Below are 23,817 nucleotides of genomic sequence, written 5' to 3'. Positions count from 1 at the left end.
ATACAGCAATTTCAATGTTGAATGGACAAGGTATGATCTGGATTGATCATGTCTCAAAGTATTCAATACATAGAGTCTAATACGATCAAATACCGAAGGATGCCCATTGTTTCCTGATGAAATGGGATTTCTAGTCCATGGGCTGGCCCAGGATTATGAGTTCACTCCTCCAGGTTTAGGTTAGAGCTGAGATATACAAAATTGTATACATGAAATCATAGGCTTTATGTGTTGCGATGGTTCCGTCTTGAAAGCTATGTTTGGTTGTAAGGGAAATTATAGGGAAAGGAAGTAAAATTTTTATAATTAAAAAAGAAATGTATGTAATCATTACCTCATATGATTATAATATTAATGTCAAATCATTCCATATTTGGTTATAAACTTTCACTTTACTTTGCATCAAAAACCCTTTGTTATATGATGAAAAATAAAAATTATATGTCAAATATATCGTTACTACATATGGTTAAAAAAATTAACTAGTTTATACAATTACATTGTATTACATTGGGTAATGATCACAAACATTTCTATTTTATGTATGAAAATTTCACTTCACTTTCCTTTAAATTCCACTTGCAACCAAACGGATCCGAAGTGAATGATTCAAAACTTGTTGCCATTGTTTTATAATAAATATATCAAGTGTTTTTAGTTAGATTGTCCAGGCCGAGCTAGGTTGGATTGAGCCCAATTCAGGTGGCACTAGGTTGAGAGCCAAAGGACAAGGAAGGACCTGGGTGTGCTTGGGCACCCTACAGTACTTATACTCCCATGTAACAATGTATATATACACCTTTGAATTGACAGCAGTCTGCATTTTTGTAATTTGGGAATTCAAAGTTTCATATTGCTAACTCCATTTGAACTCATTTTTCGCTGGCCGGATCAAGAACGAACTTCTTCTGGATACTCGGGGCATATCCAGATTTCTCTTTAGATAGAAATTTTGTTATTTAATGAATATAGTTCATTTTGAGGAGGAGAGCTAATCTTTCGGTCCTATTGATGGCAATGCTGAAAGTGAGATTTTTCCTTTTTGTTGAAGTGTCTGGCTTAGCCCAATGTCGTTAATTTTTTCTCATTTTTCACACCCAAAAAAAAAAAAAAAAATTGGAGTCTTCCATATGGCGCAGGACGGAGCTTGGATTTTTGTCCTATGGGGCTAAGGAATCCCAATAATTATAGCATGTTATATATGCATGCAAGATAGGTAAATAAACCTATGACTGCACCGTAATTGTAAACTATTAATATGTACAGTCCTCTTAATCTCTCTTCTCTTTGTCTCTCTTGACACACTCTGTCCTCATTCTCCTCACCCCATAAATACTCTTGTGCCTATGAAACACCCCAATTAGTTGATTAAGGGGCATGTAGATACCCAGGAAAGTCCTGCGTGCCCGTCTCACAAGTTAAGCGCATGCTATTGTTGGCATAGTTCAGCAAAGTCTACATATAGTGGAACTCAAGTAATCAGTTAAAACCCAATCCATAATTACCATCTCCATTATTTAAGTACCAAAAGGAAAATTACCTAAAAGATGAAGAATACATATATATATATATATATATATATATATAGAAATGGGCTGACAACCATCATACAAGGAATTGAAAATCTTAGGCAGAACCATTAACAATTAATCCTCTGATGGAAGTCTCAAAATCAAGCCTGATATATTAAGTTTCTCCTACCAACTTTATGTAAGACTTTAATAATAAAATACTGATTTATCATGCTAGAGCAAAGTCTAAGGTCTTCTTCCCATCATGGGCCTTGCTGAAGAAGTATTTACTATAGTCAGCATAAAGGACTTGCTTATATAATGGTTTCTCACCATTCTCTAGCACTTCCAGTAAGGGACCAATCCTGTCTTTGGGTCTTGGGTTGACAAAGATTGGAACTGAGATTCTGTTCCTACTTCCATTAGCAATCACACGATGCTCCACACTCTTGTAACGATCATTGCTTAAAATTTGCAGTGCATCACCAACGTTGATGACGAGAGATCCATCGATGGGTGGGACATATATCCAGCTATCACCACTGATTCCTCTCACGTATAGGCCACCTACATCATCTTGAAGGAGGATTGTGAGTGTTGACACATCGGAGTGGCGGCCAACACCCACCGTTAGCTCTGGGTTTGGACAAATCGGATAATAGTTCAGGTTAATCCTCTTTGAACCCATTAACAATGACTCTTTTCTTTCGTCGATATCCTTCACATTCAGCCTTTTCATTAGAACCTTCAAAAGTTGCTTCACAAGAGGTTCAGATTTCTCCATAAACTCCAGCGCCTGTTCCCTAATGTCACAATACAAATCAAACATTAGTACCATCAAAGTTCCATCCCGGGATTTGGCTTTCGGTGGATTCCCAATATGTGTGATTTCATCAACCACCAATTTTTTTTTTTGCTAGAAGATCCAAAAACTTATTAAGAAAAGAATTACAAAAGAAAAAACCACCATAAAAGCGTTAAGAATCCCCAAACTCAAGCTTACTTACTGAATCTAAATTCTAGGTCTTAAAGCTGAATCTTGAAAAATTTCTTCTCTAGCTAAGAGGGGAAGGAAATATGAGATGTAAGTCCTGTCTTTGCTCATCTTTTGCCAGAAAATTTGCAGTTCATTCGCCTTCCTAAAGCAATGTGTTATCTTCAGGGAATAGAGGCTAGGTAAGGTTGCATTGAAGACCAATCAAATCTTGAAAGCATCCACAACTTCACCCTGTGATCTCGAAAAATACCTCGCCCCGATCTCCCAGAGTTACCAAGAGAGCCTAAGATAAAAATTCCAACCACCATTAACTACAAGTCTACATGCATATGTTTACAGTTAAAAAGGGCTGTCTCTAGTTGTGTATGCATTCAGGAAATGGAAAGGCAAGGTTTCTATAATCCTTACTTGCACTCTTTGGGCCAGTAGGAAGAAACTTCATCATTTGAACGAAGAAGAGGCTGAGGTAGTCTTTCCACTCCAGAGCTCTTTCTGCTTGAGGGATGAAGCTGTCCCATGCGAACGTTGTTAGTTGGAGACATCTTTTTCGTACTTCAACTTCTCATCAGCAGGCAATCCAAAGAACTTATGAGTTGCATCCTTCACATTCTTCAGAACCTGAAGAGGAACCCTATGATTGATAACCTGAAAAAAACCCCATATCTCTGCAGCATCACATATCAAATCATCCAGGTTAGGGTCATCCCATTTGGCCATGTCAATCACGGGTATAGAGTTCTCAATTGTGATGTTGTGCACGTCCATCCTTTCCTCCATGGGTTGGATGTACTGTTTAGGGACACTAGTTAGGCCAGTCTCTGCAAGACCCTTGACTCCATTTCCTTTCTCGACAATAAACTCCATGAGTTCGGACGAGTTGGAGATGGTCAGAACCATAATTTAAGGGCCAAGGGAAGGAAATTTGGGAAGGATTAGAAGATGAAGTCAAGCTATTCTCATCCAGAAAACTATAGCTATTCTCATCCTTGTGATTCGATTCACCATGCTACTATAGCTAGTCTTCTCCTTGTTGAGTACAGGTCGTTGTTGACTCACTATAGCTAGTCTTCTTCTTGTTGAGTACAGGTCGTTGTTGACTCACTATAGCTAGTCTTCTTATGAAAAATAAATAAATAAATAAATAAATAAATAAATAAATAAATAAATAAATAAATAATTGTAGGCATTGTTGGAAAACCAGGTTTTGTGACTCGACTCGTCCTCTTTAAATCCTAATGAGTCGGAGCGAGTCATAGAAAATCAGGCGAGTCATGTCAAATTTGCCCATCTTATTTTCATACTAGTCTTTCTCAAGCAACCCAAATAAATAATTAATAAACAAATTAAATGAGACAAGATAGAATAAAAGTGTTTGTTTTTCAAAATTTTCTTATGAAGCTCATCATTCATTGTCTTTTTGGTGAAAGTGATAAGATCAGACTTGGAGATGTCATGGTCATGAATCATGTTTTTTTAATTAATATTTAGATGTACACACTCAATAGTCACTAGATTCAATAATGAAGACTTCGGTCATTGAACATTTAACATCATTAAAATATATTTTAACTCAAAACTATTTAGAAATGCCGACTTAAACTTTTGACAAGAATCGACCATTTTGTTGTGACTTAGACAAAACAAATGAATCTTGAATGACTTGATATGATTTGGTCCTAGTCTTATCATGTTTTAATACAGGACGAGTCTCCATGACTCTTAACTAGGTTTCTAATATTTTAACCAAGCTCGGCCTATTTTTCCTAGTCAAAACCTGGTTTGCCAACAATGATTGTAAGTAGTCTTGTCCTTATGAACATTTTTTTACTTCGTAAAAACATTCTATTCACTATATTACTACTATAGCTAGTCTCATCCCTGTGGAGTGCATGTCATTGTTGACTTGCTATAGCTAGTCTTCTTAAACCCCCAAAGCCCCCACCAAAAAAAAAAAAAAAAAAACTATAGCTAGTCTTGTCCTTATGAAGATTTTTTTTACTCAGTAAAAAAGATTCTATTCACTATACTACTACTATAGCTAGTTTCGTCCCTATGGAGTGCAGGTCATTGTTGACGTGTGATACGGCCAAATTGATTGCTCAGTAGGGTAAGAACATGTGGTCTTTAAGGAAAGGCACGTGCCGCCCACCTGATAGAGGTTGCAAGGATGTTGACCACGCTAACCGCGAAAATAGAATATTCCCCACGAAGGGGATAGGACGTATCCAGGTAGGACTCGAAAAGGAAAGGAGGCGGACCCGAGAAGGACTCCTCCAAGAAAAAGAGAAACCCTAAACCCTAAGGACTATAAGAGAGGGCCCGAGAGGAGGAAAAAAGGTAAGCAAAAACAGACCCACACCAATACCCTTGTGAAAATCTGTACGGCCGATCTCTAACTTGGGCATCAGAGGACTAACCCCGGATAAACCTCCGGGCCTCTTCCTTCTGTGCTTGTGCAGGATCAGCTCATACAGACTTTCGGCAGCAACAGATTGGCACCATCTGTGGGAACGACAGTAATGGTGGGGAGAACCTACAATCTTAAGAAGACTAGAGCAGCGTCGAACATAAACATAGGGGAGGAGGAACCTTCAAGAGGGCTCCCTCCCTCGACGGAAATCAGAGAAGAATGGGGACACGATGATCAGGAAGGTTCCGCAAGGGACCAGTGTTCTGTTGGATATTCGGTGCGCGGAGATAGTAATCCTCCACCCCCTCCTAGAGCGCAGGAATATGTGACAAGGGAGCAGTTTGAAGCACTCCAGGAGAAATATGACCGAATGGCCGAGGCAATGAAGGAGGTCTCCAAAGCTATCTCTCAAAAGACTGGCGGAGCACCACGAGGCCTCCATATTCGGCCCGAGCTAGCTCGAGATGAGGACCAGAGCAATACAGGATTGATAAGCTCTGGTCATAATCCTCGAAACCGAGCAATAAGGGAAAGTCCCGCACCCAGGGGAAGGATGCAGCGTGCCGCCGGGGCCAGGCATAGGGAACCATGCCAAGGAGACGAATAGAGACACGAGGACTCGGGGTTGAAGCAGATGATCTTGGACTTGAAAGATGAGATCAGGAAGGTGGCAGAAAATCGGATGAGAGCTCACGAGCCAGACCTCACTAATGACATGGCTCTAGGTGATGAGGTCATGAGGGACCCACTCCCGGTCGAATTTCTCTTACCAAGGTATGACACCTACGATGGGTTTGGGGACCCCGTCGATCATCTGGAAGGCTTTAAGGTTGCTATGCAGTTCCATCGAGTCTCAAAAAACATCATGTGTCTCGCCCTGCCATTGACGTTCAGAGGAGCGGCAAGGCTATGGTACAACCGTTTGTCGACGAAGTCGATCCATAGCTTCAGTTATTTAAGTTAATTCTTCATGAAGGGATTCTCCAGTAGCCAACCCCTTCAGAAAACCATGTTGAACTTGACCAATGTCAAGCAACATGAAGGAGAATCATTGCAAAACTACATGAAGTGCTTCTAAAAAGAGAAGATCACGATCAGAGGTCTGGACCCGAAAGAAGATTTCACAGCCCTTCTCGGAGGTGTCAAGGATAAGGAGCTGAAAAGGTCTTTGGCAAAGCATACACCGAGGAACCTAGCCAAGTTGAGAGCTCGGTGCGATAAGTACATCCAGATGGAAGAAACCCTTCAAGCCGATGAAGAAGCTGAAGGGAAGACGGGAAGGAAACGAATCTCAAGAGGTGACGACAAACCTTTCAAAGAAAGCAAAAAACGAAGTGTGGTCGGGCACCCAGTCCACCAAGAAAGTTCGAGAAATACGTGCCCCTGAACCGAAAACGAACAGATGTGCTGATGCAGATAAAGGACTCCCAGGATACCAGAGCCATGAAGTAGCCAGGGAAGATGGGACGACACCTCGAGAGACGCAATATGGACAAATATTATCATTTCCACAGGGACCACGGCCACGACACCGAAGATTGTTGGCACCTCAAGGGGAAAATAGAAGGAATGTTCCGAAGAGGATATCTAGGCCGATTCGTGGATCGCGAAAAGGAGGATGCCCAAGACGGTAATGATCGTAGGGACAACAGTCGTAGAGATGGCAAAGGTTGCTATAAAAGAAGGGGCCAACCCACAGAGGCAATCAGGAACGACAAAGAGACTGGACACACAAGGAAGCTGACCATCACCTCTGGGATGAGAATAAAAGCCCAACTAGGGTTATAGTGACAATTTGTGGAGGCCTAGCCGTTGGAGAAAGTTTAGTCTCGGCCAGAAAAGCAAAAGCCTATGCGAGAAGCGTACATGTGGCTGAATGGTCGAACAAGAAGGCAAGGACGGGGATGGTTATTTCCTTTTTAGATGACGATGTGGAAGGGGTGCACACTCCGCACGACGATGCCCTGGTAATCACCATGACCATAGCCGATTGCAGAGTGAAGAGGATCTTGGTGGAGAAGATGGGCCTGGATGAGGGAAAGATGAAGAAAGTCGAACACCCATTACAGGGATTCTCCGGCATCCCAGTAAAGTGGAGGGATCGATTAAGTTACTGGTAAGAGCCGGCACTGGAGATCACTAAGTAACAGTCATGATCAACTTCCTGGTAGTAGGCATCACTTCAGCATACAACGCTATACTAGGGAGAGTTGGTTTGAACCTGCTAAAGGCTGTCGTCTCCACACCACATCTCAAGATTAAATTCCCAACTAAGAACGGTGTCGGTGAATGTCGAGGCGATCAGGAGGCATCCCAGAGGTGCTATGCCACTACCTTATGGGGAAGAGAAAAGGCGGGCGAGGCGCTCTTGATAAAATATTTACGCAACGACACCAGTTATCAAAGGGGGGAACCGGCTGAGGATCTGATACAAGTTGAGGCCGAAGAGGGGGACAACACTCGCCAATTCCAGGTCGGGGCTATAATGCCAAGGCAACAACGAGAAGAACTCATCTCATTCCTTCGAAAAAACTCTGACGTCATCGCCTGGTCAGCCTTAGACATGCTTGGAATAGACTGAGAGGTAATAGAGCATCATCTGAGTGTTAACCTGGTAAAGAAGCTGGTGCAACAGAAGAAAAGGACCTTCACCCCCGAAAGGCAGAAGAAAATAGATGAAGAGGTAGAGAAGTTGCTGAAGGCCCAGTTCATTCACAAGATCCAATACCCAGAGTGGATATCCAACATGGTGATGGTCCCGAAGCAAATGGAAAGTGGAGGATCTGCATCGACTTCACCAATCTGAACAAGGCTTGCCTAAAGGATGGATACCCCTACCGAAAATAGACCTCCTCATCGATGCCACAGTAGGATACAAGGCGCTGAGCTTCATGGATGAGTACTCAGGGTACAATCAGATCAAGATGTTTGAGGGTGATGTCCCGAAGACATCCTTCGTGACCGAGGGGGGATTGTACTGCTATAAAGTCATACCCTTCGGACTAAAAAACATAGGGGTGACCTATCAAAGGTTGGTGAATAAAATCTTCAAGGGGATGATCGGCAAAACCATGGAGGTATATGTGGACGATATGCTTGTAAAAATCCTGAAGGCGGAGCAACACATTCAAGACTTAGAAAGGGTGTTCTAGGTGCTGAGGCAGTACAACATGAAGCTGAACCTGGGGTGTGAAGCAAGTCAGGAGCTAACAGGCAGAGTCGCCGCCCTAGGGCGATTTATGTCTCTATCGGCTGACAAGTGCCTCCCCTTCTTCAAAGCCTTGAAGGGATCCAAAAAGTTTGAATGGATGGAGGAATGTGAAAAGTCCTTTGAACAACTGAAGGAGTACCTGGCCGCACCCCCACTGCTGACAAAGCCAAACGCCAAGGATACCTTGCAGTTGTACCTTACTATATCAGCAGTGGTGGTAAGCGCAGTACTGACGAAGGAAGAAGGAAGGCAACAACGGCCAATATACTACGTCAGTCGAACCTTGTTAGATGTCGAAACAAGATACAGAAAGATGGAGAAAGTGGCGTACACCCTTGTAACAGCGGCAAGAAAGTTGAGGCCCTATTTTCAATCATATACGGTATGCGTATTCACAGACCAGCCCCTGAAGAAGATAGTGCAGCGGCCGGATATGTCCGATTGCCTGGTAAACTGGGCCATAGAGATGGGAGAATTTGACATCCAGTACAAACCAAGAATCGTAATAAAAGCACAGGCCCTCGCAGACTTCATAGCCGAGATGACGCTCCCTGATGATCCCCAGGAGTTTTTCGAGGACCGAGGAGAAAAGGCTTGGACATTGCACGTGGATGGTGCTTCCAACAGCATGGGAAGCGGCACAGGGATCATATTGGTCAGCCCTGGAGGTTTTAAGATCGAGTACGCCCTACGGTTCGACTTCGATGCCTCCAACAATGAAGCAGAGTACGAAACGTTAATAGCCAGAATTAATCTGGCCCGGGCTTTGATGGTATAGGAGCTGGTGGTGCATAGTAATTCACAGCTCGTGGTATGATAGGTGAATGGAGACTACAAAGCCAAATAATAAAGGATGGCTGCATACTTGAAGACACTGTAAGAAAGAATAACAACCTTCAAGGAATTCGAGATAAGGCAGATGCCATGAGAAGAGAATGCTAGTGTAGATGCACTGTCGTAGTTGGTCACCTCTGACTTCACAGACCTTGGACGATCGGTGTATTTTGAAGTGCTACCATAGCCAAGTACCGAAAGACCCCAAGAGGTATTACCTGTAAGCGAATACGGCCATAGCTGGATGGATGCCATAACCGAATACCTGAAGGAAGGAACACTCCCCGAGAATAGGGACGAGGCAAGGAAGGTATGAATGAGGTTAGCACGCTTCCTTTTGAAGGATGAGACACTATATAAAATAGGGTTCACTGTGCCGTACCTCAAGTGCCTGAACCCCACCGATGGTGAGTACACACTCTGAGAAGTGCATGAAGGGATATGTGGCCAACAACTGGGAGCCTGGGCCTTAGCACATAAAGTGCTGAGGCAGGGCCTATTCTAGCCGACAATGATGAAGGACGCAGAATCGTTAGTCAGGAAGTGCATCAAGTGTCAGATGTTCACCCCCGTCCCCAGGTAGCACTCTATCGAGCTCTCATCCCTATCAAGCCCAATACCATTCACCATGTGAGGAATGGACATCTTGGGCCCATTCCCTCTAGCCACGAGACAAAAGAAGTTTGTTGTGGTGGCGGTAGACTACTTCACGAAATGGGCAGAGGTCGAAGCACTGGAGACGATATCCGAAAAGAATGTAAGGAACTTCTTCCAGAGGGCAGTAGTCTATCGATTTGGAATCCCTCGGGTGGTAGTAATGGACAATGGAACTCAGTTCGCCAACCCGACTTTCAGATTGTTTTGTGATGCCCTCGGCATTGACCACAGGAAAACATCTATCGGTTATCCATCAACCAACGGGATGACAGAGGTAACCAACTGTACCCTGCTCCAAGGAGTAAAGAAGAGACTGGATGATGCCAAAGGGTTATGGGTAGATGAGTTGTACAACATCCTCTGGGCTTACCGCACAACTGAGAGATCAACCACCGGAGAAACACCTTTCATTTTAACTTATGGCACCGAAGCTGTACTTTTGGTGGAGGTAGGGGTCGTAACCCACCAGATTCAATACTACAATGAAGAAGAAAATGATAAAGGACTCCGAGCGAATTTATACCTCTTGACCAAAGTCAGGGACACCTCGTAAGAAAGGATCGTCGCCTACCACTAGAGGGTTGTGAGGCACTACAACTCCAAAGTCCGAAAGAACGAGTTCAGAATGGGTGACCTCGTCCTCAGAAGGGTAGAAGTATCAGACCCGAGGCATCAAGGAAAGCTACCTCAAAATTGGGAAGGTCCTTACAGAGTCTTAAGGGTAATACGGCCAGGGTCTTATCACCTGGAGACTACGGGGGGAGAAAAGGTACCCCGATTGTGGAACTCGAAGAACTTAAGAAAATTCTACCAGTAGTGAAGTGGCAAGCACACTCACATTTTGTAATTTTTTGCTCCTAAGCCCTTTCAAGTTGTAACTCCTCATCCTAAGCTCTTTGGAGGATTTTATTTATGAAAAATATGTAAGCTGGTTTACGGAAATTGATAGGAATTCTCCTGTTTGGTGGCTTTAGCTTTGCCGAAGGGATACAACCGAAGGTCCTCACCTATATGATGACGGTCGAGGGTAGGATGTTCGGCCTAGGACCAGAGGTTAAAAGACCCCTTGGCTGGAGCTGAGGGGGAACACAACATAGTGAAAATCCTACTTGTTTAGGATCCTTTAAATTCCACGGCCCATAGACTTGGGAAACCTCTCGGATAAGCCGATGGAGCAGAACCAAGCCTCGTACTAGAGCAGAGGCGTATTAATCCTTGGGCTGCCAACAAGCGGTTTCGACCTTCTTGCACCTACCTACGGGCTAAAGATCCCTTATCAGAAAGAAAATGTGAAAAAGCAAAAGGCTAAGGTATTCGAAGAAACGAAAATATTCATTCATTGAAAAGGCCCGAAGGCCGAGATTACATGAAAAGGGCCGAAGGATCATATCACAAAAAAGAGAAAGAGAGCCCGAAGGCTGAGGTAAGACGCAAGGTGGCTTCAGGGGGCATCCATCTGGTTCATGGCCTCGTCGTCGGCATGGTGGAGGGTCTCCTAATCGGAGCCATCATGACCAGGAGTCAGAGGCACCTCATGTTGCAGTTGAACCTCACCTTCCTTGCTACAGCCTTCACTGTCGGTGTCGACAACCTCGATGGCTATTGGGGTTGCCTCAACACACTCCTCTTCGAAGATGAGCCCACTGTCCTCAAAAGAGACCTCTGGGTAATGCTCGAGGACCCAGTCTTGGACCTCAGTACCACCCATTTTGAACCCAGGGGTGATGGCACGCTTGATCTGCTCCCAAAAGCCCTCAGAGGCCTTATACTTCTCGGCCCCTTGGGCCTCGGCCTCCTAAACCCTTACCGTTATCTAGCCTTCAGCTTCGCAAGCTTCTGATCTCATTCCTAGCGAGTACGAAGAAGGTATGCTTCCAGGTGCTCCACCTTCTCGAGGAGAATAGAATGCTCATCCTCCAGGGCTGACTTCTCATGTTCGAAAGCCTTGAGGTCTCGGGCCATTGCTTCGGCCTGGATTGCCAATTGACCCACTTGGTTTTGGGCCTGCATAAGACACCGATGGTCAGTATGTTGCAATGATAATAAATTAAGGTTTGGACGACCGAAGCTTACCCCTGCTATGAAGATGCAGACATTAGTTATCATGGCCGTCGTCCCTTGTCGTTGTGCTTCAGCCTTCAGTACCAACTCACGAGCAACACTCCTGACGGATAGAGTGTCGTCTTCTTTGACCAACCACCTAGGGACGAAGCCAACCTCGGCCCTCACATTCCCAACCCTCGGGCTTCTGAAGTCTACCATGGGGGAAGAGTCTCAGGCAGACAAGCTATGGCCCAGAGCAGCAAGGGCCTGGACCGCTTTGGTACTGGGTCCTTTGGCCCTGGACCTTTTCTTTGGTGGGGGAGCTTTGGAGGAGGGGGGCCCCTTCTTCTTCCCTTTCCTCTTCAGCCTCTACTGCTGCTACGCATCCCGTGCCCTGGCCTCCCTTATTTAGACTTGCCTCTCCGCAGCTACAGCCCTAGCCTCGGCTATGGAGATTTGCACTGCATGAAGATGAAGGGAGTTACTATGAAATACAAATACCCGAGGCAGGTAAACTTGGGCTGGCCTAAGACTCACCCGGGTTAAGCCTGAATCTGAACAAAATAGTGTCAGATTCAACTGGAGGGCAGGTGTCTTGACACCTCACCATCGCCATCAACTCTGCGTCTGTCCCAAAAAGGGCAGGGGCGGAGTTCATCGTACTTAGATCGGGGATATCCCAGATGGTGCCGAAGGGCACCCCCTCGAACAACCTCACAAAAAAGAATTTCTCCTTCCACCCGTGGATCGACGTTGGGTAACCGTTTAGCTACCGAAGGTCTTTCCGAGGGCTGATGTAGTACCAACCCGAAAGCCCCTTACTGGACTGAAGGAGGAAGCATTTGATGAAGAGAGGGAGGGAGAGAGGCCTCTGGTGCCTAGAAAAAAGGACGACGAAGCTGAGCATCTGCCGCCATCTGTTCGGCGCCAGTTGGGTCGGATAAATCCCGTAGTGATTCAAGGGAGTCTTGGGTCTGGGCTCGGGATTCAAGCACCCTCTCTTTGAATCCCTCACCGTTTGAGCCACCCTCGGACCTAGATGGCAAGGCTGCGGACGATGAGTCTCGAGCAGAGGGTGAATCAGGGGAAGAGTCCGAGGACATCCCTCAGACCCCCCTAGACTCTGATACCTACGGGTAGATATTATCCTCTCGGAGGATGAGGGACTGTACCCAGACGAACAAGACATTGTACTTACTTTTGGTGAAGACGAAGCGCTAAAGGAAAAAGAAGCTGAGACTGAGGGGAAGCTCTCCGAAAGGAACACCTAGACCGAAGGAAGGCTCTTTGAGGGAAAAACAAAAGTGACCCACAAATGGACCCCCACACTTTAAAAAATAGAAGAAAAATGATATGACTGCCTGAGCATTAATGGCGCCGTCACGTCACCAATTACCACCCCTCGAGACTTGTGCCAAAGCGGACCTGACCATGGGTCCTTACCTTGGTTGGGAGCTCAGGCAAAGGCCGAACGGACTTGACGAAGGTCCTTACCTCGGTTAGGGGCGCAGGCCAAGGCCAAATAGACTTGACTGAAGGCCTTTACCTCAGTTGGGGGCTCAGGCAAAGGCCGAGCGAACTTGATCAAAGGTCCTTACCTCGGTTGGGAGCCCAGGAAAAGGCCGAGCGGACCTGACCGATGGCCCTTACCTCGGTTGGGGGCTCAGGCAAAGGCCGAGTAGACCCAACCAAAGGTCCTTACCTCGGTTGGGGGCTCAGGCAAAGGCTGAGCAGACCTGACCAAAGGTCCTCACCTTGGTTGGGATTTTAGGTAATGGCCAAGTGGACCTGACCGAAGGTCCTTACCTCGGTTGGGAGCTCAGGCCAAGGCTGAGTAGACCTGACCGAAGGCCCTTACCTCGGTTGGGGGTTCAGCCAAAGGCTGAGTGGACCTGACCGAAGGTCCTTACATCGGTTAGGGGCTCAGGAAAAGGCTGAGCGGACCTGCTTGAAGGTCCTTACTTCGGTCGGAGCTCAGGAAAATTCTGAGCTAACCTGACTGAAGGTCCTTACCTCAGTTGGGAGCTCAGACAAAGGCCGAGCAGACCTGACCGAAGGTCCTTACCTTAGTTGGGAGCTCAGGTAAAGGTCAAGCAGACCTGATCGAAGGTCTTTACCTCAGTTGGGAGCTCAGGAAAAGGCCGAGCAGACCTGATCAAAGGTATTTACCTTGGTTGGGAGCTCAGGTAAAGTCTGAGCAGACCTAATTGAAGGTCCTTACCTCGGTCGGGAGCTCAGGCAAAGGTCGAGCAGGCCTGATAGAAGGTCTTCACCTCAGTTGGGTACTTAGGCAGAGGCCGAACGGACCTGACCGAAGGTCCTTACCTCAATTGGGGGCTCAGGCCAAGGCCGAGCGGACCTGACCGAAGGTCATTACCTCGGTTGGGGGCTCAGGCAAAGGCTAAGGGGATCTGACCGAGGGTCCTTACCTTGGTTGGGGGCTCAGGTCAGGCCCGAGCATACCTGACCGAAGGTCCCGATCGCAAGCAAAATTAAAGCTGGAGCCGAAGGAATAAGGCCTGAGGGACACATGAATGAGAGAAAATGATGAAAAACTTGATTACTCCCACAGGAAGAGCCTCCTGGTGGGAGTAAGGGGGCTACTGATACAACCAAATTGATTTCCCAGTAGGGTAATAACACGTGGTATCTAAGGAAAGGACACATATTGCCCACCTGATAGAGGCTGCAAGGATGCTGACCACGCCAACTGCGTGAAGAGAATATTCCCCATAAAGGGGATAGGACGTATCTGGGTAGGACTCGAAAAGGAAAGGAGGCGGACCCGAGGAGGACTCCTCTAAAAAAAAGAGAAACCCTAAACCCTAAGGACTATAAGAGAGGGTCCAAAAGGAGGAAAAAAGGTAAGCAAAAACAGACCCAAACCATTACCCTTGTGAAAAATTGTGTGGCCGATCTCTAACTTAGGCGTCGGAGGACTAACCCCAGATAAACGTCTGGGCCTCTGCCTTCTGTGCTTCTGCAGGATCAGCTCATATGGATTTTTGGCAGCAACAACGTGCTATAGCTAGTCTTCTTAACCCCCCACACCCCACCCAAAACAAAAAAGTCTCAATCATTCTTATGGAGGTTTTTTATTTTTTATTATTATTATTTTTTAAAAATATTTTATTCATGACACCATCTGGAATCTTAGAGTTTGTTCATAAAAAAATGATTTCATTTACTAGAGTTGGTCTAATCCTTGTGGAGCTAGGCGAAGGGCATGTTTATACGGATAGGACCGTGAGTAGGTACGATTGACATTATAGCTATTCCTATTGATGATTTCCAAGGAATAGGTGGTGCCGTGGCCTTTATACTGTTTGAGTTGTCCCCATTCCCTTCATGTGGGTAGTGTTCCTAATGAGTGAAGAGGCCCTTGCATGATTCCCACGATATAGTTCTGAAAGGAAGAGGTGGAGATCATCTATCGATATATATATATATATATATATAGGGAAAAGAACCCTACCAGTCTGGTGTAGGTAGTACCAACGCACGGGGCCAATAGGATGGCACGTGGGAGCATCATTAACACAAGCGGAAGGGGGTATTGTGGTCTTTTCATAACCTCATGTGTTCGGGCATAGACAACACCAAACTGGAATGTAATGCCCTAAATTTTGGAACCTTAGAACATATATCTTTTTTATGTTGTTTTCTAAGCTTACTTAAATATATAAAGTTAGGGTTATTTAATGACTTAATGAGTTAGTCTAGTGGTTAGTATCTTCTCTACCTAGAGGTCCTAGGTTGGAGTCTTGTTAGTAGTATATAAGGGGGGGTTTTAATTAATTGATTTCTTTTATTTTAAATCATTCTTTGTGGACCCCACCCCTTTTAGACACTCTTTGGAGATGTTGATTTCTTCATATGAATATTTTTTTTGGCACCCAATATGTAAGGGGGGTTTTAATTAATCAATTTCTTTTATTTTTAAATCATTCTTGTGGACCCCACCCCTTTTAAACACCTGTGAGAAAAGAGAGAGACGTGAGGGGGAAAAGAGAGAGAAAAGAGAGAGACGTGAGGGGAAAGAGAGAGAGAAGAGAGAGATATGACGGGAAAAAGAGAGAGAGGAGAGAAAGACGTGAAAGAGGGAGAGAGACGTGAGAGGCGGATAAGAGACAGAGAGGCATGGAGAAAGGTGGTGGGATATAAAAAGAAAGAAAGAAAGAAAGAAAGAAAGCGAGATGAAGGGGATTTTGGTGTCTAGTTCTCTATTTTTCTGCTCTGCTCACTTCAGGTAATGAAGCTTCCTCTTATTCTTAGTTTAAATTTTTTGTTCTATTGGTTATTCTCTTGTGACCCAATGTGAGTCTTATTCCACCCCTTTTAGACACCTATGGGAAGAGATAGAGACGTGAGGGGAAAAGAGAGAGAAGAGAGAGAGACGTGAGGGGGAAAAGAGAGAGAGGAGAGAGAGACATGACCCAATATGGGTCTTATTCTTAAGTTGGAGATGTTAGTTTCTTCATATGAATATTCTTTTTGAGACCCAATATGTAAGGGGGTTTAATTAATTAATTTCTTTTATTTTTAAATCATTCTTTATGGACCCCACCAGTTTTAAACTCCCATGAGAAAAGAGGGAGACATGAGGGGGATAAGAGAGAGAAGAGAGAGACGTGAGGGGAAAAAGAGAGAGAAGAGAGAAGAGAGAAGAGAGAGAGACGTGAGGGGGAAAAGAGAGAGAAGAGAGAGAGACGTGAGGGGGAAAAGAGAGAAAGAGACATGGAGAAAGGGGGCGGGCTATAAAAGGAAAGAAAGAAAGAAAGAAAGAAAGAAAGAAAGAAAGGGAGACGAAGGGGATTTTGGTGCCTAGTTCTCTAGTTTTCCGCTTTGCTCACTTCAGGTAATGAAGCTTCCTCTTATCTTTAGTTTAAATTGTTGGTTCTGTTGGTTCTTTTCTTGTGACCCAATATGAGTCTTATTCCACCCCTTTTAGACACCTGTGGGAAGAGAGAGAGCCATGAGGGGGGAAATAGAGAGAAGAGAGAGAGATGTGACTCAATATGGGTCTTATTCTTAATATGTTAGGGGGGTTTTAATTAATTAATTAATTTTTAGATCATTCTTAGTAGACCCCACCCCTTTTAAACACCCATGAGAAAAGAGAGAGACATAAGGGGAAAAGAGACAGAAGAGAAAGAGACATGAGGGGGAAAGAGAGAGAAGAGAGAGAGATGTGAGGGGGAAAAGAGAGAGAGACATGGGGAAAAGGGGTGTGCTATAAAAGGAAAGAAAGGAAGAAAGAAAGAAATAAAGGGAAAGGAAGGGGATTTTGGTGCGTAGTTCTCTATATTTCTACTCTGCTCACTTCAGGTAATGAAGCTTCCTCTTATCCTTAGTTTAAATTGTTGGTTCTGCTGGTTCTTCTCTTGTGACCCAATATGAGTCTTATTCTTAAGTTGGAGATGTTGGCTTCTTCATATGAATATTCTTTTTGGGACCCAATATGGAACCCAAATCATTTGTTTTTAAGGTTTTAGGATCCTAATTGTTTTTAGGGTTTTGTTTTAGGGTTAGGGGTTTCTTGGAAACCATTAGGATTTTTCTTGGGACCTAAATCATGTGACCAAAACCGTGTGACTCAAATCTAATATTATTTCATATCAAGGCTTAGGATTCAATTCATAGGGACCACTTATAATATTCTTTATGAGACCTAAATCTTGGGTGAGATAGTAATTAACATAGGCTATTACTAATTTCAGATTGGGACCTCCTGAACAATTGGGACTCAAAGGGGAGGAACACTTCTACAAACAGAGGTAAGTGGATTATAGTGGGATTACACCATAGGTATGTGGGTTGATTATATGATGTGATGTTTGGTGTGCTTGTATTGTTGATATGTGCTGACATATACTTTCTGAATTGTGTTTATGCATGACATGAGTTTATGAGAGTAATTGATATTTGATGAAGGTAACTATTAGCGTGATGTATATTGATGTTAATTCTGACGTGGAGATTTTACTGTGCTCGTGTTTTTAAAGAAAGTGATTTTATGAATGGTGATTTATGAAAGTGTGAAAAGAGAAAGTGTATGAGGGTAAATAAACTACTCCGTACCAGACCAGAGAGAGGTGTCCATTTGAGCTGCAGGACTTATACTCATTGTGCATAGTGGTGTATATTTAATCACAAAGTGGTGACGACAATGTGATTGTGTGATCGTGTGATTTTAGGGGCCATGTTTCTCTCTCGTATTATGGGCGGTGGTAGCTTATTTCCCTTAGTACCGACTAAAGTGTGATAAAATAAAATGGATATTTTTAAATAATCGTGTTATATTAAAAGTGTGGTTTGAAAACTAAAGCAGTTTGTTTTAACTGTCATTTTAGTTGATTGTTTGCCCTATGATGTGTTCGTACTATTTTCCTTTACTAAGCTGTTGAACTTGATCCATTATATTAATATCATAGAAAATTGAGATGAAGATATGTTTGTAGCGCATTTCGAGGGCGACCTAAAGCTTTCTATTAGTTTATTTTTCTTTAGTAGATGATTGTAGTAGGCTACTGTTTTATGTAAATTCCTACAAAGTGTTTTTTTTTTTTTTTTTTAAATTTTGGGATCACACCTTAGATTGCCACTAGTAGGTATGATTTTGGGATATTTTGTCTTTGAGTCATTTTATTTTATTGGCACTTGAATTTTTATGAGTTCTTATATGCCTGATTCTTGCTTAATATTATGAATCACTTGATCATTGTCAGCGAGGGCTGTACCTTTGCCTATATCTGGTTGTGTTATGACAGAATGGTATCAGAACGATAGGTTTAAGAGTAGAACCTGGTGGCATAGGGACATTAGTAAAAGATTTGTACTAGAAGATAATATATTGACACTATAGGGTGATTGACTAGCTAAACTGAAAATATTATGATAACTTAGATTATTAAGGAATGATTGTTTATCAGGGGAGACAAGATGATGTAGCGAAGGTGATTGACCAATTTAGGAAGTTCCGACCACTTGTGTTTAAGGGAACCACTGACCCTTTATTTGCAGTCATGACTGTGGGAGATGAATAAGATGTTTAGGTTGATGAGGATTACTGATGCATTGAAGGCAGAGTGTGCCACTTTCATAATGCAGGCTAATGCTTATTATTGGTGGGAGACAACAACGCATGTACTTAGGGGGATACTCAACCAGTGACTTGGGATGAATTTGTTGAAGTATTTATTGTTAAATATTATCCAGCTCTAATTTGTCGGGAGAAAGAGAAGGAATTTCTATAGCTAGAACAAGGGATGATATTGATAGCTGAGTATGAGAGAAAGTTTGAGGAGCTGATTCGTTTTGCAACATGATTGGTAGACACAGAAGAGAAGAAAACTAATCAATTTGAGGATGGACTGAAACCGGATATAAAGATTGTGGTCACTACCCACCAATCAACCAATTACAGTGATGTGCTGAAGCATGTCCTAATTGTAGAGAAGTGTTGCAAGGTGGACAACCACTCCGGGGCATATGAACAAAGGAAAAAATTCAAGCCAAACAACCATCAAGTTGATGCTGATGAGGGAGAAAGGGATTTTGGTCTCAATAAAAAACTTGCCGAAGATTGCCCCAAGTGTGGGAAGGCCCATTCTGGGGAGTGCCCATAAGAACTAGTGACGTGTTATAAGTGTGGGAGGAAGAGGCACTATGCCTATAACTATCAACAAGAGGGGAAAGTCTTCTTCAAGTGCAAGAAGTCGGGACACATGATCAGAGAGTGTCCCAAATGGTCTAAGAAAGGGAACCAAGACAATCAAGATGGACAGAAGACCAAGGCACATGCAAGAGTTTATGCACTAATTGACAAAGTAGGATGCCAAGGCATCACCTGAGATGGTGATAAGTGAGTGAAATTTGGACGATGAAATTTTTCTTTTTAGTGGGGAAGGATATAATATCCCAAATTTTGGAACCTTAGAACATATATCTTTTTCTGTTATTTTCTAAGCTTACTTAAGTATTAGAGTTAGGGTTTATTTAATGACTTATTGAGTTAGCCTAGTGGTTAGTAGCTTGACTATCTAGAGATCCTAGGATCAAGACTTGTTAGTAGTATGTAAAGGAGAGTTTTAATTAATTATTATTTTATTTATTTTTAAATCATTCTTTGTGGACCCCACCCCTTTTAGACACACGTGTGAGTGGAGGGAGAAAAGAAAGAAAGTGTGAGGAAGGGGATTTGGGGGGCCTAGTTCTCTATTTTTCTACTCTGCTCACTATAGGTAATGAAGCTTCCTCTTCTCCTTAGTTTAAATTGTTGGTTCTGTTAGCTCTTCTCTTGGGACCCAATATGGGTCTTATTCCTAAGTTGGAGATGTTGGTTTCCTCATATGAATATTCTTTTTGAGACCTAATATAGGACTCAAATCATTTGTTTTTAGGGTTTTGGGACCCTAATTGTTTTTAGGGTTCTGTTTTAAGGTTAGGGTTTTCTTGAAAACCATCAAGGTTTTTCTTGGGACCCAAACCGTGTGACCCAAATCTAATATTATTTCTTATCAAGGCTTATGATTTAATTTATAGGGACCACTTATAATATTCTTTATGGGATCCAAATCTTGGGCGAGATAGTAATTAACATAGGCCATTACTAATTTCAGATTGGGACCTTCTAGACACTTGGGACTCAAAGGGGTGGTAACAATTTTGCAAACAGAGATAAGCGGATTATAGTGGGATTACACCACAGGTGTGTGGGTTGATTGTATGATGTGTTGTTTGGGGTGCTTATATCGTTGACATGTGCTAACTTATACTTTTCAAATTGTGTTTATTGCATCCTAGATGAAACAGGATATAGGGATTTGAACTTGAACCGCAAACAATTACTGAGTCATTTTGTGGCATATCCTAGTTGTTCAGTGGTCTAGTTCCTACATGATGCAATGCAATGGGTGAGGCTATGGGACAGAAGAAGGCCACCCTTGATAGAACCGATATACCTATCGCTGAAAGCGAATTATGGGTACGTGGTTCCTTTAATATATCAGATGGTATTGTATCAAGGGTTGTGGCTTTGCCAATGATTGTCCATGACATTATATCGGTTCAGTTGGCTAACCATAGGGGTAGGTATATCCGTGAGTGAGTGTACGCACAAGTGTAGCGCAAAAAGGGGCCATTAGTTGATCTCAGAATGGTAAGATACATTCTACTACCCTTGAGGGTTTGGAACTGTCGATGACCATCCTCATCAACCAATTTCACTTCAAGCACTCTAATATAGGAAGTGGGAATCATTTGATCTTAGAGTATTTAGTATATCATTCATTGACCTCCCCGAGGGTGTGGGCACGATGTGGAATACCCTCATTAAGTGATTTCACTTCGAACACGATGCATGATGCAATTACAAGTAATATACAAACATGTTTAAACACAATAATGATGAGGGGGAGAAAATTCTAACATTCATTGTAAGCCTCTGGTATAGAAAGTTTGACAGTCCCCAGTGGAGTCGCCACTGTAAGGGAAACAGATTCTTTTTGGTCGAGAATGGGATCGGATGGAGGGAGAGTGAGGGATTAACCCTACTCCCTTTTCTCCTTCATTCCCTTTTAGGGATTCTCTATGGAATATTTTTTATTATCTTTTTTCCGCTTATTTCCTCTCACCTATCTGCTTTGCAGGATGATGTCTCAAACATGTCTGGCGATTATAGGGGATGGAGAAAGCATGATTTTTGGAGTCACCATCTAGGATTCAGGGCCTCGAACCCTATGGTGGAGCCCAATTCCAATCAAGGGATCGACAAGTAGGGGGTTAAATTCTTATGAAAGGACGGAACCTCCGAATTTGACTTCAAATTTTTATGTTCTAGAGATAGGGGTCCATGTCAAGTTACGAGTGTGGGAAGGCGTTAGGCACCCACCTCACCCAAAATTTTCGATCTTTCTACTAGATGCTTGGATTTCAAATATTCTCCCCCGATAATTTTAACAGCCTAAGCCAACATGGAAGCTTTATCACATGTGATAATATAACACATGTATATAACTGCATGAAATGATTACTAAAAACTATTAAAACATTACATGGAATAATACATAATCTATATTAAAATCATATAAAATGATAAGTTATATAAAATGACAGAAATTGTAACAAACTTATCTACATAAATGTGCGAATCCTTTTGAAATGATGGTTATGATTGTTATTTTATGTGAGGAACACATATAATAACACACGGGATGCTGAAGTAGACTATCATTTAATGAATAAATGCATAAATTAATACATGAAATGATAAATAAAGTCATTATTTTATATGGTGAACACATATAATAATGAATGCGGAGATGAGGTATGTATCATGCACACAAATAAAATCACAATCTAACATTTACATGAAACAACTAATAACAATAATGAAATTTTTGGATAATTCTCCTTGACTAAGAGCAAAGATTTGACTTTCTTCTCACTTTCTTGGAGAAATAAAAACTCCCGGCACTTAGGCAAGAAATTTGAAAGGATTACTGTGTTATGGTGTAGAAATGGGTTTTGGCTTTGGAAATCTAGGCAAGGCTTTCGCATATATTCTTAGAATAGGAATCAACTATGGAAACACGGGCAGCGCTTCCCTGCTATATTCCTAAAATGGGAATTAGCTGTGGGAATAGGGGCAGTACTTCCACGCTATGTTCCTAGAACAAGAATTAGCTATGGGAAGATGGTGTAGACACACAATTTTGTCACCCTCCCCCGGCTATAATGACTTATAGATCTTGGACGTGACCTTATGCCTCCGATCAACAAAGATGATAACTAACTGAGGTAACTATTCCCAGGAGCATTCCATAGTCGCCCAAAACTCCCAGAAACCCGTGTGAGAGAAAAGAAGGGTCTAATTATGACATTTCATATGCGAAGGAACCAATCAAAGTGATCATGTAGATGTATAGTACTCAGAATTACGATTCCAATGATATATGGTATGTCAAAATCGAACCATCGGACCTTTTGTAATCACTCTTGAAAGTTGCACCTTGAGTGCCCAAGCCCCTCCCATGCGAGCACCCATGTCTTGCCTTAAGTGCCCAAACTCCACCCATGTGAGCACCCATGCCTTGCCTTGAGTGCCTAAACTCCGCCCATGCAAGCACCCATGGCTTGCCTTGAGTGACCGAACCCCACCCATATGAGCACCGATGCCTTGCTTTGAGTTCCCAAACCCCACACATGCGAGCCCCATTCATACCCGACCATGCCCCGCGTGCACCCAACCAAGCCCCACGTTCACTCCACCAAGCCTTGTATGCACCCAACCATGCCTCGCGTGCACTCAGCCAAACCCCACATGGACCCAATTAAACCTCACGTGCACTCGGCCAAACCCCATGTGTACCTGACCAAGCCTCGAGAATACTCGATCGAGTCCCATCACCCATGTCGGAGTTCTAGTACCTATATCGAAGCCCTAACACACATATCGGAGCCCCAACACCAATTTTAGAGTTCCAACGCCATTGCTGGAGCTCCAGTGCCCCTATTGGGCCTCCAGACCTCTGTTGAACCTCCTGCACCCCTGGAAAAAGCTTCGATACCCCTGTCAATGATCGGAATCCCTCTTCCAGTGATTGATTTCAAGAAGGAATTCCCTCTTCACTCGCCTATGTAGCGTACACTGCCCTGCTAGCGTACCCTACACCGTGGCCTCCCATTGGTCGAAAAAGGAATCTTTTACCTTATTGGTCCAAAAAAATCACCTTTCCCCCCATTGGCTATAGAAAATTACCCTCCACCCCATTGGTCCAAAATTTCTTACTTTTATCCCATTGGTTTAGAAAAATTACTTTTTACTACCATTGGTTAAGGAATTTTCTCTCTCCTCCCTATTGATCCGAAAATTCTATAAATACCCCTCTCCCTTTGATTTTACACACCCACAGACATCACAACAATCCAAGCCTCTTAGTGAGCAACTCATAGTTGAGAAGCCCTGCCCTCTCTCCTCCCCTCCCCCTTTGAGGTTTTCCAAGTCTTCGGAGAGATCTTCATAAGGTCCGAAGTATTCTTTGGGCCTTCGGGACTCTTTAATCATTTGCTTTCTTTGAGTGAGATTTTTCCTCCTAGCCCTCTCATAGTCTACCCCCAGCGAAAGCTCTGTCTGAGTGCTACCTTAGCTTAA

The 23,817-nt window shown here is 43.4% G+C and overlaps 1 long non-coding RNA gene and 1 pseudogene across 1 annotated transcript; one reads left to right on the top strand and one right to left on the bottom strand.

Annotated features, from left to right (window-relative positions):
- Positions 1-1,617: 1,617 nt before the first annotated feature.
- LOC122060467 lies at positions 1,618-3,492 on the bottom strand (annotated as a pseudogene).
- A 12,959-nt stretch (positions 3,493-16,451) lies between these two features.
- LOC122062157 lies at positions 16,452-21,601 on the top strand. The gene is made up of 3 exons (XR_006134809.1): positions 16,452-16,521; positions 17,384-17,440; positions 21,314-21,601. It is a non-coding gene; the product is annotated as an uncharacterized LOC122062157 (long non-coding RNA).
- Positions 21,602-23,817: the final 2,216 nt, after the last annotated feature.

This window comes from Macadamia integrifolia, chromosome 14 (assembly GCF_013358625.1).
Source record: "Macadamia integrifolia cultivar HAES 741 chromosome 14, SCU_Mint_v3, whole genome shotgun sequence".
Taxonomy (NCBI): Eukaryota; Viridiplantae; Streptophyta; class Magnoliopsida; order Proteales; family Proteaceae; genus Macadamia; species Macadamia integrifolia.
Note: the sequence above shows the minus strand (reverse complement) of the source record. Positions and strands in the feature narration are given on the sequence as shown.